This window comes from Miniopterus natalensis, chromosome X, assembly GCF_054644295.1.
Source record: "Miniopterus natalensis isolate mMinNat1 chromosome X, mMinNat1.hap1, whole genome shotgun sequence".
In the NCBI taxonomy this organism is placed as follows: Eukaryota; Metazoa; Chordata; class Mammalia; order Chiroptera; family Miniopteridae; genus Miniopterus; species Miniopterus natalensis.
Window position 1 is genome coordinate 103,068,927 of NC_142103.1, and position 16,410 is coordinate 103,085,336.

Genomic DNA, 16,410 nt, shown 5'->3' on the forward strand with positions numbered 1-16,410 from the left:
GATTTTTTAGCTTCCACTTCATGTCATAAGCAAATTAAATTTAAACAAAACAGCTTTTAAAAAGACACTTTTGAAGCAATTGGAGATATTTGAATATAGACTAAATATTAGAGAACATTAAGGAATTATTGTTAATTTTGTTATTTGCGATTACATTTTATTCTATTTTTAAAGTCATTCAGGGGATTCATATTGAAATATTTAACAATGAAATGAAATAAAATACAAGATTTGCTTGAAAGTACTCCAGAAAAAAAACATACAAAAAATGGTGGTATACTTAATGAAATAAATTGGCAAACTGATGATAACCATTGAAGGTGGGCGATCAGTTTATACAGATTTATTATATGTTCTCTCTACTTCTGTACAAGTTTTTTTTAAATGCTAGAAAACAAACAACTATAAAAACAAAACAGGTTATTTCCTGGATAAAGGGAGACAATGTAAAAATACCTAGGATAATTTAGAACATCAAAACTTAAAGGGATCACAGTGGCATACCACTGCACACTTATTAGAATGGCTAAAAACAAAAGAAACTCTGACAATATAAAGTGTTGGCAAGGGTGTTAAGCAACTTTAACTCATACATTCTTGGTGAGAGTGCAAAAATGGTCAGGTCTTGCCATGGCCAGTGTGGCTCAGTTGGTTGATCATTGTCCCATGTACCCAAGAGGTTCCCAGTTTAATTCCCGGTCAGGGCACATGCCCAGGTTGCAGACTTGATCCACAGTAGGGTGTATGCAGGAGACAGCTGATTGATGTTTCTCTATCATCGATGTTTCTCTCCTTCTCTCTCTCTCCCTTCCTCTTTCTCTAAAATCAATTTTTAAAAAACCGTATTTTTTAAAAAATGGTCAGGTTTCCTTGAAAAGAGTTTTGCAGTTTCATATAAAGTTAAACATAGAATTATCATATGATGCAGCAATCCCACTCCTAAGTATTTACCTAAGAGAAATTAATATTTATATTCAAATAAAAACCTGTATGTGAATGTTTATAGTGGCTTTATTCATAATTACCAAAAACTATAAACAACCCAAATATCCTACAACAGGTAAAGAATAAGCAAACAGTGGTAGATTCATATAATGGAATGCTATTCAGCAACAAAAGGAACACACGTTGATACATTTGCTGTCTTTGGTATGATGCTCTATACCTTTCTGACTCTTGCTTTTCTTGATTTCTAAGTTTACCATATCAAATGAACATTTTTGCACAAAAACATGTACACGAATGTTCATTGCAGAATTATTCATAATAACCAAAAGGCGCAAATAACCCAAATGTCCATCAACTGGATAGATAGAAAAAATGTGGTCTATCCAAATAATTGAATACTATTCCACTATAAAGAGGAATGAAGTGATTCATGTGACAATGTGGGTGAACCTCAAAAACATTATTCTTAGTGAAAGGAGTTAATCACAAAAGACCACATATAATATGATCCCATTTATTTATTTTTATTTTTTTAAAAAATATTACAGATGTCCCTTTTTCTCCCCAGTGACCCATTCTACCCCGTCCCCCTCCCCACCATTGTCCATGTCCTTGGGTTGTGCATATGTCTGTATAAATTCTTTGGTTACTCTCTCCCCCTCCACCCACCCACCTTCCTCCATCCTTCTGACGTTCGTTAGTCTGATCCATGCTTCCATGTCATTGAGTCTATTTTGTTCATCAGTTTATTAAGTTCTTTAGATTCCACGTATAAGTGAGATCATGTGATGTTTGTCTTTTTCTGCCTGGCTTATTTCACTTAGCATAATATTCTCCAGGTATATGAAATTTCCAAAATAGGCAAATCCATAGGGACAGAAAGTAAAGTAGTAATTGCCAGGGCTTGGCGGAGGAGGAAATAGCAGGTGACTGCAAAAGAGTGCAGAGTTTTTTTATTGGGTCTATGAAAATGTTTTGGAATTAGATGGTGATGATTGCCCAACTCTTTGAATATACTAAGAACCACTGAATTGTTTACTTTAAAATGGTGAGTTTTATGGTATGTGAATTATATTTCAATTTAAATAAAAAGACTGAAGCTTCACCAATAAAATAGGAACACTTTTTTGATGCATATATTCTATAGATCAAGTATCCATCAAGTTTTGGTCTTCAAGGTGATTTGCATCTCTGCAGCTAATCATGGCCTTATGTGTTGATTTTATTGTTCTGTTGGGATTATGAATATAATTTGCTTTCACTTTAATGAATTGCTATTAAGAATAGCAATCATTTGCCACTTTCATAAAAACACAAAATTATTGATTATCTTTTATGGGTACAGATCAGTCTGCCTGAACTGAGCCTGATGCCTGGCATATAGCAAGGATTTAATGTTCATTAATATTTCCTGAATTAATGATTCTTTTGGATGAGAACAAACTCTCTTTAGTTTGAAGAGGTTATCAAACTTCCCTTCCTCAGTTATTCAGTTCTTTCATTAAAAGAATTTTACCTGAATGTTCCTCCAATTTGGACTGAGTAGCCTTAATTAGAACTGAAAACTTTTCCTTAAAACTCTTTGCCAGTTGCATGCAGCTCTCTGTGAATTCTTTCCAGCTAAATATTCCATCACTCTTTTGTTCATTAAAAGAAATTAATTCCAGCAGCTCAGCTTTGTAAACAACTTTGCAATAAAAAACAAGTGTTCACATTCAATGAATGAAAACCATTTTAGACAGGAAATGAGCTTCAGGTTCCAAATTCAGTGCCTGTGTTCCACCCAGGAACATGATTAGAAAAATATTGGAATGGGGATTGCAAAGCTTTTTCTCTAAATAATTAACTGAAGACTTTTCAGTTCCTTCAAAATTGAAAGAAATAATGGATTTTAAAATTATTTTCTGTGGTTAAGAAAGGATTCCTATATCAGATAGTATTTAGGTTAAAATGAGAAGAAACAAACATTATCCTTTATTTGCTGGGATGAGAATGATTTTTTTTTTTAATGAGAATTTTTTATTACCCATGGTTTACTCTAAGTGCTCGTATCTTGCTATGATTTAAGACATCAAATTGTAGACTTCTAATCTAGAAAAAACTTTTCAATGATCAGATTCAATATTTCACTTTACAGACAAGACATGAAGGTTCAGAGAGAGCTTAAGTGAAACGCTGTAAAATCACCCTACTGGTTGGTGGCAGAGTTTGTTTTTCTCTGCCTGTCTTATTTCACTTAGCATAATATTCTCCAGGTCCATCCATACTGTCCCAAAGGGTAAGAGATCCTTCTTTTTCACAGCTGCACAGTATTCCATGGTGTAAATATGCCACAGCTTTTTTATCCGCTCATCTACGGATGGGCACTTGGGCTGTTTCCAGATCTTAGCTATTGTAAATTGCGCTGCTATGAACATAGGGGTGCATATAATCTTTCTTCTTAGTGTTTCAGGGTTCTTAGGATATATTCCTAGAAGTAGGATCACTGGGTCAAAAGGCAGTTCCATTTTTAATTTTTTGAGGAATCTCCATACTGTTTTCCATAGTGGCTGCACTCGCCTGCATTCCCACCAGCAGTGGACCAGGATTCTTCTTTCTCCACATCCTCACCAGCATGTGTCATTTGTTGATTTGTTGATGGAGCCATTCTGACAGGTGTGAAGTGATACCTCATTGTGGTTTTAATTTGCATCTCTCTGCTGATTATCGAGGTTGAGCATTTTTTCATCTGCCTCTTGGCCATCTGTATGTCCTCTTTGGAGAAGTGTCTATTCAGGTCCTTTGCCCATTTTTTAAGTAGACTGTTTGTCTTTCTCTTGTTGAGTTGTATGAATTTTTTGTACAATTTGGAAATTAACCCGTTATCAGATGTATCATTGGCAAATATGTTCTCTCATACCATGGAGTTCCTTTGTATTTTGAGGATGTTTTCTTTTGTTGTGCAGAAGCTTTTTAGTTTGATGTAGCCCCATTTGTTTATTTTTTTCATTTTTTTCTTGCCCTAGGAGATGTATTCACTACGTGGGATGTCTGTGACTTTACTGCCTATGTTTTCTTCCAGGATTTTTATGGTTTCATGACTTACATTTAAGTCTTTTATCCATTTTGAATTTATTCTTGTATATGGAGTAAGTTGGTGATATAGTTTCATCTTTTTGTATGTACCTGTCCAGTTTTCCCAGCACCATTTATTGAAGAGACTGTCTTTACTCCATTGTGTGCTCTTGCCTCCTTTGTCAAATATTAACTGACCGTAATGGCATGGGTATTTCTGGGGTCTCTGTTCTGTTCCATTGATCTATATGTCTGTTGTTGTACCAGTACCAGGCTGTTTTGATTACAATAGTTTTGTAGTACAGTTTGATATCTCATAAAGTGATCCCTCCCACTCTGTTCTTCTTTCTCAAGATGGCTGTGGCTATTTGGGGTCTTTTTTGGTTCCATATAAATTTTTGGAATATTTGTTCTAGCTCTGTGAAATATGCTGTTGGTATTTTAATAGGAATTGCATTGAATCTATAGATTGCTTTGGATAGTATGGACATTTTAATGATATTAATTCTTCCAATCCATGAACATGGTATATTCTTTCAGTTTTTTATATCTTCCTCTATTTCCTTTTTAGTGTCCTATAGTTTTTTGAGTACAGGTCTTTTACATCCTTGGTTGGGTTTATTCCTAGGTATCTTATTTTTTTAGTTGCAATAGTAAATGATATTATTTTTTTAATTTTCTCTTTCTGAGAGTTCATTGTTGGGATATAAAAATACCATCAATTTTCAGATGTTAATTTTCTATCTAGCTACCTTGCTGAATTCATTTATCAAATCTAGTAGTACTTTGGTGGAGTCTTTAGGGTTTTCTATGTACAATATCATGTCATCCATGAATAATGGCAGTTTTACTTCCTCCTTTCCAATTTGGATACCTTTTATGTTTTCTTTCTGTCTGATCGCTGTGGAGAAAGATTTTTAAATTGCTCTGTCCACTGCATACTGTTTCAGGCAGCTGATGTGTCTGAGAGTAATAAACTTGAAATAAAACAGCTTGCTTCTAATTCCAATTCTTTTGCTTTCCTACTATATCACCTTGGGACTTTATGAAATGAGAATAATACTGCTTAACTGGAAAAGTTGTTAAGTATAATTGATGATAAATAGAGGAAACACATTGTATAGAGCCTGATAACCCCAGATGTAATCAATCAAACTGAAATAGTTATTGAGTCGCTAACACGTGTGCAAACCATAATACAAGTGTTGATGGCACCCTGAAGGACAAATAATATGCCTACCTTCATGGACTTTACAGTCTGGTGAAGGAACACTGCCAACTTCTTAGGCAATAGAAATACAACTTTCCTTTCCTTCCTTCCTTTCCTTCCCTTCCCTTCCCTTCCCTTCCCTTCCCTTCCCTTCCCTTCCCTTCCCTTCCCTTCCCTTCCCTTCCCTTCCCTTCCCTTCCCTTCCCTTCCCTTCCCTTCCCTTCCCTTCCCTTCCCTTCCCTTCCCTTCCCTTCCCTTCCCTTCCCTTCCCTTCCCTTCCCTTCCCTTCCCTTCCCTTCCCTTCCCTTCCCTTCCCTTCCCTTCCTTCTTTCTCTCTCTCTCTCCTTCCTTCCTTCCTTCCTTCCTTCCTTCCTTCCTTCCTTCCTTCCTTCCTTCCTTCCTTCCTTCCTTCCTTCCTTCCTTCCTTCCTTCCTTCCTTCCTTCTTTTCTTTTTTTTCTTTTTGTTCTTCATTCATCTGTATGAGTGAGTGCAGGAACATTTTTAAATAAATATTGTCAGGATTGGACAAGCAAAGAGTTGTGATTAATAATCCACTAAGTGATACTCTGAATTTCCTTAGGAAGGTAAGCAAGAAAGTGGAACAAATCAAGAAATTCAGTGGACTAAGTGTTTCACGCAGTAGGAATTATCCCTCAGGTGGGGAAGCAGCACCCCTTGAGGGAAAGGTACTGCAATCCTACCTTAATTTAGATGTTTCCTTTGTAACTTTTGAACATGTTAATTTCATCAGCCCCCCCACTTCCTATTTTATGTAAATATTAGATTGTAACTCAAAGAGTTTCATAAATTTAACCACGAGTCCTAAAACCATTGAAGAATTATGTTGGCATCTTTCACATTTATTATTTTTTTTCATTTACAAAGAGAAATCTGGAAATTCACTTTCCTCTCACAGCCAAGGAATTAGAGTGGGAAGTTTTGATCTAGATCAAAGTAGCACTGCTGGTCTGACTCAATTTTTATTAACTCAAACCTTTGAAGCATGAGGTTGACATTAGGTTGTTTCTGAAGCTCCTTCGTTCTTATTCTCCCGCATGTCTAGGTACTTACTTGATCCCTGTGTATGTTATGATTTTATGGAATTTCTCAGTGTATATTATAAATAATGGTGCTCAGCTTCACAGCCCAGGAAATGATTGTGGCTATGATATTTCCTCTAAAATCTTGGAACATTTAGATAATTCTATATTTACTCAAGAATACACGTATTATTTTCCAAATCAGAGAAAAATACTGTTCAAATAATTGAGCTGATCTTTCAAAGTGAATGACTCGCATGAAGGCTTCTCATATATACACCAAGAAAAGCCCCTGGCTATCTGGAAGTCAACAAAAAATAAACTGAAATAGGCTCATTGCATGAGCTGAAAAGCTTTCTCCCTCATCACTTACAGATTTGTAGTAATATTGCATCTTGAAAATACTCTGTTCGTTCACATTATTGCTTACTTGAGGCAACTAATTGTTTTTGTATCTCAAGACCAATATGATGGTAAACCTATTTCTTTTCTGTTGGAAATTCCAAGATTTTAAATCAAAACCTCTGAGTAGAGTCCTAAAATTGCTTAGTGGTGAATATTTTTCAGTGAAGCCATATCTTACAACCACATCTGCTGAACCATAAGGTTTGTCAAGCTGTGGTCACTCTCCAACTGCCCTGTGGTCTACTTAATTTATGCCCGAAGGAATGCATGAATATAATAATCAGAATATTCATAGCGCTAAGACTTAAATGATTCTATAGAATATTTACTAGTTTTGGGGTGTGAAGCTTTTACTTTATTTTCTTCACAAGGTAAAAGCAAATTGTTTATAATTTTTTTACATGAAAAACAATTTGCTTAATATTTCAACCCCAATTTTACAAAATAGTAGATTAAAACATGTATGTATGTCTTACACCAATATTCAATCTAATGAAGTGTAAAATGTTAAAACATCTTTTTGATATTTTACTGAAATTGACTCTTTTACTTCAAATCAAATCTGCAAAACATGACACAGGTTCAAAATTAAATTTCCAGGGAACTAATAAGACATTATGAAATATGAAAATATTGGAAGGTTTTTTTCTCTTTTTATTCATCTCTCTGATGAGTGTCCATGCATTTTGCCTATCCTGCATTATAGTTACATCAGTGCAAAGTCCAAGGCTGTTAAATTTATAAAATATTCTAAAGCTAGGTTAGCCAAGAATTCCACAATGTTTTATGCTACTAGAGAATAAATACACAGAAATATCTTCACAGGAGTTCCAGTTATAAAGAAGGGATTTCAAAGATTCAAGAAAAGCCCAGAGGATACAAGGAAAATAGAATTGATATCTCACTCCTAAAAGGATTAGTTTAATATTTTCTATATATTCTAACTCTCCTAGAGCAAAATAATTTGAAGTTCTCCTCTGGTTCATCCTTCTCTATTTAGCCACCATTAAGTTATAAAAGCTTATATTTCAGATGTATAATGTTTAAGAACATTAAACAAAACACCAAACCAAAGGTGAATCAAAGGATGGAGAGAATGTGAATGTTTCCTTTATTTCAACTTACTGAAATAATTTAAGGCAAGAACTTGGTTCAAATTACTTATATCATAAAATTCAAGTTAAGAGGCCATTTAATAATAATAGTGGCTTATATTCAATTTTGGTTCAAAACATCTCAAGAAACCTCAACGTAAGTTACTTCTCAGATTTAACTTCCAAATAAAAGTATATGCTGTATCTAATTTGGGGGTATGTATTATAAACATAAGTAATTTGGTTAAATTCCAAGACCCTTCATTATTAAGAACCCCCAAAATTGTTGTGCCTTGTTTGAAGTGATTGTAGCCATTTCTTTTATTTCTCTGCCCCTTGGGGAGGTTTTTTAAGTCAAGACAGGACTAACCAAGAAGTACTGAGTATAGAGCCCAAAGGACAGTCTGGCCCTGAGAGCCTTATTGGTTTCGTTTGCTTCAGAATTGACAAACTGCTATCCACAGGCCAAATTTGACTCATTGTGAGTCAAATCCTCCCATGCCCATTTCATTATATACTGTCTAGCTGTGGCTGTGTTCACCCTATAGTTGCAGAATTGAACGGCTGAACAGAGGCCATACAACTTACAAGCCCAAAATATTTATTCTCTGGCCTTTCATAGAGAACAGTTCTTACTATACCAGCTAATCTTTTCTATTTTCTGAGACCATCATGTCTGCCTGGTTTCCTTGCTTTCACCCAGACTCCTAAGTTCCCAGTCCTAATCCCCATGAGACCTTGGCTTATGTTTAACCTTTTCTGCCTATACTCTCTGAACCCCAGAAATTCTTTTGTTCCAGGCTATCATTTCCATCTCCTTCAGACAGACGCTACCAGGAATAAGATCCTCTTTACATCACCACCACAGTGTCATCCCTGCCCTCGCTCTACATTTAGGTTTAAACTCTAGGATTTTCCATCTGGTGCATATTTTGCTTGTTTTTAGGGTAGATCCCATCAGAGGGTGGTGGTATAGCATGTGAAGACCCAGTCAGCTATGCATGCTGTCCTACTGGTCTACCCAAAATTATGCAACCTGTTTCTTTCCTTTGGATCTCTTGTCTTAAAAGGGGAAGAAGCAGCAAGTTTTCCTTAGAGAACAATTCCAGTTAATAAAAGGAGAAAGAATGATGGAAATAGAATTTCTAAATAAAATAGTTATAAATAGAAATTTAAAAACCACACTGATAATTATCTCAGATGGAATCCACCAATGAATGTTAAAATGAGTGGGTAATATCCCAAGAAGAAACATAATATTTGCTTAAGTAGTATTTCTCCCAAGATATTTAGTAATTACAAAGGCAAAAATAGTAAGTTCCTAGTAGAGATTCCTGGCAGATACCATCTCAGACAGGTGATTAAAGTTAACATAACCAGTAATGCCTATGGATACCATGTACCCCTAGATATTCTTACTCAAATGTACAACCTCAGTCTAATCATGAGAAAACATCAGGCAAACCCAAATTGAGGGGCATTCTACAAAACAAGCAATCAGTACTCTTCAAAAGTGTCAAGGTCTGGGAAGAGGAACTCCTCTCACATTAGAAGAGACTAAGGAGATATGACAATTTAATGCAACGTAGAATCCTGGAACAACAACAAAAGGACATTAGTGGAAAAACTGGTGAAATCTGAATAAGTTCTGTACTTTTGCTAATGATATTATATTAAAGTTGATTCTTAGTTTTGATAACAATTTCTATGGTTACATAAGATGTTAAAGATAGGGGAAGCTGAGTGAAGGGTATATGGGACATCTCTTTACTCTTGTTGAAACTCTTCTGTAAGTCTACTGTTATCTCCAAAAGAAAAGATGAATCGTTAAAAAGAAGTCATGTATTGACTCCTTAGGGGTGTCTTGTAGGAATCATGTTAACAAAATTAGCTCCAGAAGTTCCCTTTAATCCTTTTTTACTTCCCAATACCTCTACCATTTTTGCTAACTCTACAAATAAAGGATTCTCAGATTGGCAGAATGATTAATTAGTTCCATAACCTGTACTGATGTTGCTTCCTCTCTCTAGCATGAAGTGTCCCATGCCCAGTAGCCATTTGAGGCTCTTCTTTTTTAGCAAGATTCATGCATTTTGCACTCAGAAGGGCAGCTCTTGTAGAGATCTCATTCTAAACAAACTCAGGATCAAGGGGGTGGGCGACCAAACAGAAATTGAAATATATTAGGAAACCACATTGACAGTCAGAAAACTTCTTGATGAAGGTTGGGAAAGTATTTTGCATCATATACAGAAAGCCTGAGGAGATAGTTTACACTGTAGAAAATACTGTAAGGTAAAGCAAAATGATCATATCTTCTAAAGAAGAGTCTCTTATCAAACCATGTTGGGGCTGTTGGGACAGATTTTCTGCTCTCAACTCTGCCTATTTTCAAAGAAAACTACTTTTTTATTTTATATAGTACTATTGAGTTTCCTTCCTTCCTCAATCAGTATGTAAGTGGGCCCCTCCCCTGTGTAGGTTGCCATGCTGATCAGTGTATTGGCCAATATTAAGTGATTTCATAGAAGAAGCCTGAGACTTCATGTTGGAGGAGCTCCCTTGCAGTTCCGTCTCTACCTCTGTCAGTAGATGAACCTGAGGGAGGTGTGGAGCTGCAATTCCTCAGAACTGGCTCCCCAAATTTCTTAGATATTTCAAAAATACAGATATCCTGCCCATCTTTGAAGATTCTCATTCAGTAGGTTTTGTTTAGGATTCTGATATATTCAAACAATAAGAAGGTTTGTAATGTGTAGCCAAGGTTGAATTTCCCCATAATCCTCACCAGAGAAGCATTTCAAAACACATGGGTTTGTAGAACCCAAGAATCACTATTTATCTAAAGTTCTGTGGATGATTATTAGGATTCCAGCATTTGGGAAACACTGATGAAGAGACAAATTTGGAATGCGGGCTTCAATAACTGTGGACAGTATGATACAAATGTAGGTTTTGTTATGTTTCAGTGTATCCACTGATGACAGGGTTAGCATAACACACTTCCAGAACAAATGCTGGCCTTGACTGAAAACAGTACTGCATTGAAGAATTTGACTTTTCTAAGCTTATAGAGGCAGGAGTTGCCTACGGAAGGAGTGGTATAAGAGAAAGGAGATACCTTCCCAACCAGCAAAATCATGAGGATCAACCCGCAGTCGGGGCACTGACATTTTATAGCTACTATTGCTTAATATGCAGACCACCTGAGTAGAAAAGTGATTGTGTGCTCATGAGATTGTGTCCCCACTGTCCAGGGTACAATCAACAGATTTCAGGTAGTCCTTCCAATATTGAGTGTCCCGAAGTGCCTACTATAGAGTGTTAGTTCTGTCAGATCATCATAGTTCTGTGAAAGACGTAATTTCACAAAAAGGGAGTTGTATAGACAAGTGATTTGGAAAAACATGCCATTTTATATTCATTTCATGGAGATCAATATTACCATATTTAAGACTATGATAAATCCTGCATGGCTGGCTAACGTTTAATCCAACATTTTTCAAATTAACTTTAATATAGAATTCTTTTTTTAATAGGGGGACCTAGTCACATCTGGAGACCTTGTTCGTTGGAGAAATATTGAGGAACACTGTTCTAAGGTATGAATATTGTGCTGACATCTAAGAGAATTATTTATGAGATTTAATACAGATGACAAGGAACAGACATTTATTCTAAGGAGATGAAATAAAACAAAAAAATAGGTACACAGAAAAAAGGCATTTGTTTAGTTAACCGATGAAGAAGCAACCGGTGGAAATAATGACATAAAAAAGAAAATAAATCTTCTGTTCTATGTGTCAGTTTATATTGTGCAATTAAGGGAATCAAACACGTTGTGGAACCTTAATTTCTAAGTCAAGCAGCAGGTATGATTAAATACTACTGGTTACTATTTGCTCTGTTAGTTGCTGTGGACACTACAAATGGGTATGGGGCACAGAGCTCATAATAGATTTGTGATATTAATAGTGAATGTTTATTGAGCCCCTAATATGCGCTAGGGTCCAGTCTGGTGCTGTACATATATTATCTTGCTTAGTTCCCACAATAGCCATGTAAGGTAAGTACTGAAATTATGCTCATGTTTTCTGAGGTTTGGTTCAGGAACTTTCCTGAGTCACGCTGATAGTAGTGAAGCTGCCATCTAAGGCCTGAAGGTTTCACTCCAGAAACTCTAAGCTTGACCACTATGCTCCAGGGCCTACAAACTGCATGCATGGGTCCTCACCTACTAGGCATGCAAAAGAAAGGGCTACTGGGCTTGGGGGCTCATTTAAAAATTTCCCACTTGTGCCCTGGCAGGCGTGCTCAGTGGTTAGAGCGTTGACCCACGCACCAGAGGGTCGTGTGTTCAATTCCTGGTCAAGGGCGTGCCCCTGGGTTGCAGGTTCAATTCCCGGCCAAGGGCGTGCCCCTGGGTTGCAGGTTCCATCCCCGCCCCAGGTCGGGGTGTTGGGGGGGCAACCAATCGATGTTTCTTTCTCACATCTCTCTCCCTCTCCCTCTCTCTCTCTCTCTCTCTCTCTCTCTCTCTCTCTCTCTCTCTCTCCCTCCCTCTCCCTCTCCCTCTCCCTCTCCCTCTCCCCCTTCTCCCGTCCACTCTCTCTAAAAAAAAAATCAGTGGAAAAATATCCTCAGTCCTTGGATGAGGGTTAAAAAAAAGTTTCCCACTCGCTGTGGCCTTACTTTAAAATCAACTTAAAATACGTATTTTAAATTTTATATTTTCATTTACTTGAATATATAAATATGTATGTATGTAGTGTGTACTATTTGGTTTCATCAACATTTACATAATCCCTACATTAATATATATCCAGTGTATCCCATGTATTTGCTTTAATATTCCTATCTCTTCAAGAAACCTCCTAGCCCTTGCTTTTGCAGGAACTTTATTGTTATTGAAAAATGCTTGGCCAAGTTCATTTTTACCATCCTACTTCAGTGGCAGGACGCATGTGAAATTTCAGTCTTGTTTGGACTCTGCACATGGGCAGATTTCATAGTCTGTCATTATTTCCCAGTGACATGAAATTAAAGGCCTTTCCTTGTGTTTGTTGGCAACTTTTGGCTCCTCGGTGGTACTGAGGTACTATAAGCATGAAGTGTCCCCGCTGGGTTAGCAGGAGTTTTAGTCTAGTGTGCCAGATAGCGTTTCAGGCAAACCCTACTTGTTCTTTTCTCTTGGTTGAATTTGGTCTTCTCCTGTCCCTTTGGATATTTGTTTACGCTTCTGTTGTTTTAGAATGCAGCCTTTCTTGTTTCATAGGATCCTTTCAAAATGTGAAGTTAACCATGAAGATGACAAAACACTCTTATTGAATTATCTTTTCTCGTTGCGCCTTATTCCCTGCAGTTTCTTGGTGGGGGGCAAGGGCAAGACTTGCTACTGACGGGGTGCCAAGCTGTTCACCATATCACGTCTGCTGAATATACACATGGCAAGAGCTCATGTTCAGGGCCAAGGGCGTCCTTGGACAAGCCCCTTCCTTTCTAAATCCCTTCTAGGATGACTTTCCTATTTCCTGTCCTGCTGATCGCACCCTTGGAAGGGATTTGAAGTCTGGAGTGTCTTTGATGTTTTCTTCTGGCCATGCCAAAGCCTCCCCAGGAGACAACAGGCTCTCTCCAGCCTGTGCAAATGGGTTTTTAAGTCAGTGTGTCTGCCAAGCTGTTGTGTTTCTTTGCTCTCTCTTTGATGTCCATCTAGCATGGTGCCTTGTATGCCTCACTCAGTGCCTGGCATGGTAGCAAGTCCTCATTACCATTGCCTTGGTATGGAAACCTATATAAAAATGATTTCTGGAACTCCTCCCTACCCATCTCAATGTTATTTTCTTCTTCCCATTCCATCTCCTTCCCTCTCCCTTTTACCATGGCAAACAGACATTTGCCAGATGTGAAGGAATTTCAATAAATGAAATAAAGCAAAACAAACAAGTAAAACCAAGAAGAGATAAGAACATGGTTTCTTTAAATAACAGACTGCAGAATTGGAATAAATTTAAGTGTCACTTTACTCATATACTGAGAACCTATGGTTTCAAAGCTTCAGATTTTCTGACAAGGCTTTCCACTCATCCAGTAAGCCCAGTTTAAATATATTGTGTTCTTGTTCTTTTTGAGGTGTGAGAAGGGTATTTGTGAAGGGGCTGATCCAAAAATGAGGTGTTAAGAACCTTTCACACCTATTGACACATATGTGGAAGTCTACTGACAACTTTCACTACATTCATTTTATTTTATGCTTGCTAGTTGGTTTCCAAATGAAAATTTTTTTTATAAAAGTGAAGTAAAACACAAGAGGTGCAATTGTAAAGGATGCTATGTTAAATTTAGAGTTTGAATAAGGCACAGATGTCATTAAAAATATACACAGCCCGGCCGGGCGTGGCTCAGCGGTTGGGCATTGATCTAGGATCCAGGAGATCGGGGTTCGATTCCTGGTCAGGGCACATGCCCGGGTTGCAGGCTAGGCAGCTGATCAATGACTCTCTCGTCATTGATATTTCTGTCTCTTTCTCTCTCCCCCTCCTTTCTTCTCTCTGAAATCAATAAAGATATGTTTAAAAAAAAGTTTTAAAAAATAAAAATATACATATATGTACAGGTGTTCCTCGACTTATGATGGGGTTACATCCCAACAAACCAATCATAAATTGAAAATATTGTCAGTTTAAAATGCATTTAATACTGCACTGTGGAGTATCAGTTGTTAACCCTCATGATTGCATGGCTGACAGGGAGCTGTGGCTTGCTGATGTTGCCCAGCATCATGAGAGAATGTCGTACTGTATATCGCTAGCCCAGGAAAAGATCAAAATTCAAAATTCAAAGTATGTTTTCTACTGAATACATATTGCTTTCGCATTATCATAAAGTCAAAAAGTTATAAGTTGAATCATCATAAGTCAGGCACCATCTGTACTTCAATTCCTAGACTTATAGACATCAGAATGTTCCAGTGTAACTCCCTGGGAGTGAGTACAAAGAAAGATGTTGAGACATGGAGAGGTTTAAGGAACTTGAGTCCAAGGTCATTCACTGAGTCATGTTTTCTCTCAAGACTTTCTCTAAACATTCTCTTCTCTTTCCTCCTGACTGATGATTCTGGCTCTGCTCCTTCTGGGAATCTCCAACATTCTTCTTCCTTTTCAACTTGAATTATTCTAGTTGGTGCGTGTCATTCTTTTGTATTTGGTGTTTCCCTCCAACAATTTCAGCAGATGCTGCTCTTCTTTCCTTTCCACATCTTTCAGTTTGTGACGAGCTTGTCTATTTCTGCTTCGGTCTCTGCTGTCTTGCTTATCTTGGGCGATATCTAAAATGAATGACTTGCCAATTGTAGATTATTAAAACTAGTCTAGTGTTGGCAGACTTTAGCCCTGGGATTATTTCTCAGGGGACTGGTTCAGCTATATAGAGCCATAAGATTAACAGCATCTTGTTACTTCAAATGATAATAAATAATGCACGGAGAGAGGCAATGTTTAGTGAATAGGGCAGAATATTCACCTTGGCTCTGTTGTCTCTCTATTAACTGTGAAATGGGGAGGATCAGAGGCATGTATAGTCCAGATACCAAATTTGAATGTGAGCTTTTTGTCATTCCAAGCATTCACACTTCAGTCACCAGGGATGTTTAAACACTAGACTGCTTCTCCTGAAATCCTCCCTCCAAACCTCACTTGCTGAAATGGGCTGCATCCCATTCTCTACTGCTTCTTGTAACTCAAATTGTTTGGTTGAAGATATGTTTTCAAGGTTCAACCTGTCTTCCAGGTGTAAGAGAGAAGAGCATCATTAGAAGTATCAGCTCAGCCCTTATGCTCCCTCCTTCTGGGGCGGTCATAGCTCAGAAAGTACTGCCAAAGGAATGGTCAACATACAGAGCATGGTCTCTGGCAATGTTCTTTTATGATTATGGCCGATTCTGTTTTCAAAAGGAAATGAATAAATATATAAATATATAAATAAATACAAAAACATACAAATATATAAATTTATAAAATTATACATGTATTTATGTATTTACTTATTTAAAAGAAAATCTACTTCCTGCTAGAGTGAAAGAAGGATTTATCTATGATAAAAATTATGGAAGGTAAGAAAGAGTTAAGGAAACCATTGGACCAAATGTCCAAACAGCAAAGAGTGTTGCCCTAAATACACAGTTTTTCAAATGTTTTATAGCTATTTATGGAAATTTTAGAATGTTCCTTGCACTGTCTTACGTATACTAGTATCAGAAAATAAATATAAGAGATTATCTTGGCAAACAAAAGCTTTAATATTTGATAAAAAACCAAAAATTTTGCATTGGGCACCTAGATGGCATTTAAAAAAAAGTTAAATGAAAGAATAGGCATTCAAATTATGTTGCTCATAAGAAATGGAGGCAAAAATGCTTCATTTCAACTTAATGCCAGAACCAATGTAAATTTAGAAATATTTTCTCATGAGAAATAGTTCAGAGCTTTCTTAGCAATATGTCCTAGTCAGCAACACTTACACTTATTTACCATCCTATCTTTGCCTAGTATATAATAATAGCAAGTAGAGACTAAGGGAAACAAAAGGAGAATTAGGCAAACACTCAACCATACCTAAAGTGGATTACAAAATATTAGATTGAATTATAGTCTCTTTTCA

At 36.8% G+C, this 16,410-nt stretch overlaps 1 protein-coding gene across 2 annotated transcripts in view; it reads left to right on the top strand.

Moving 5' to 3' along the window:
• The window catches only part of MID1 (midline 1), a 534,071-nt gene that overhangs the window by 161,320 nt on the left and 356,341 nt on the right, over positions 1–16,410 (top strand). For both annotated transcript variants that reach the window (XM_016211632.2, XM_016211633.2), the window contains one exon: positions 11,292–11,354. The gene's annotated coding sequence lies outside the window, so the exon portion shown is untranslated. The remainder of the gene's footprint in view (positions 1–11,291; positions 11,355–16,410) is intronic.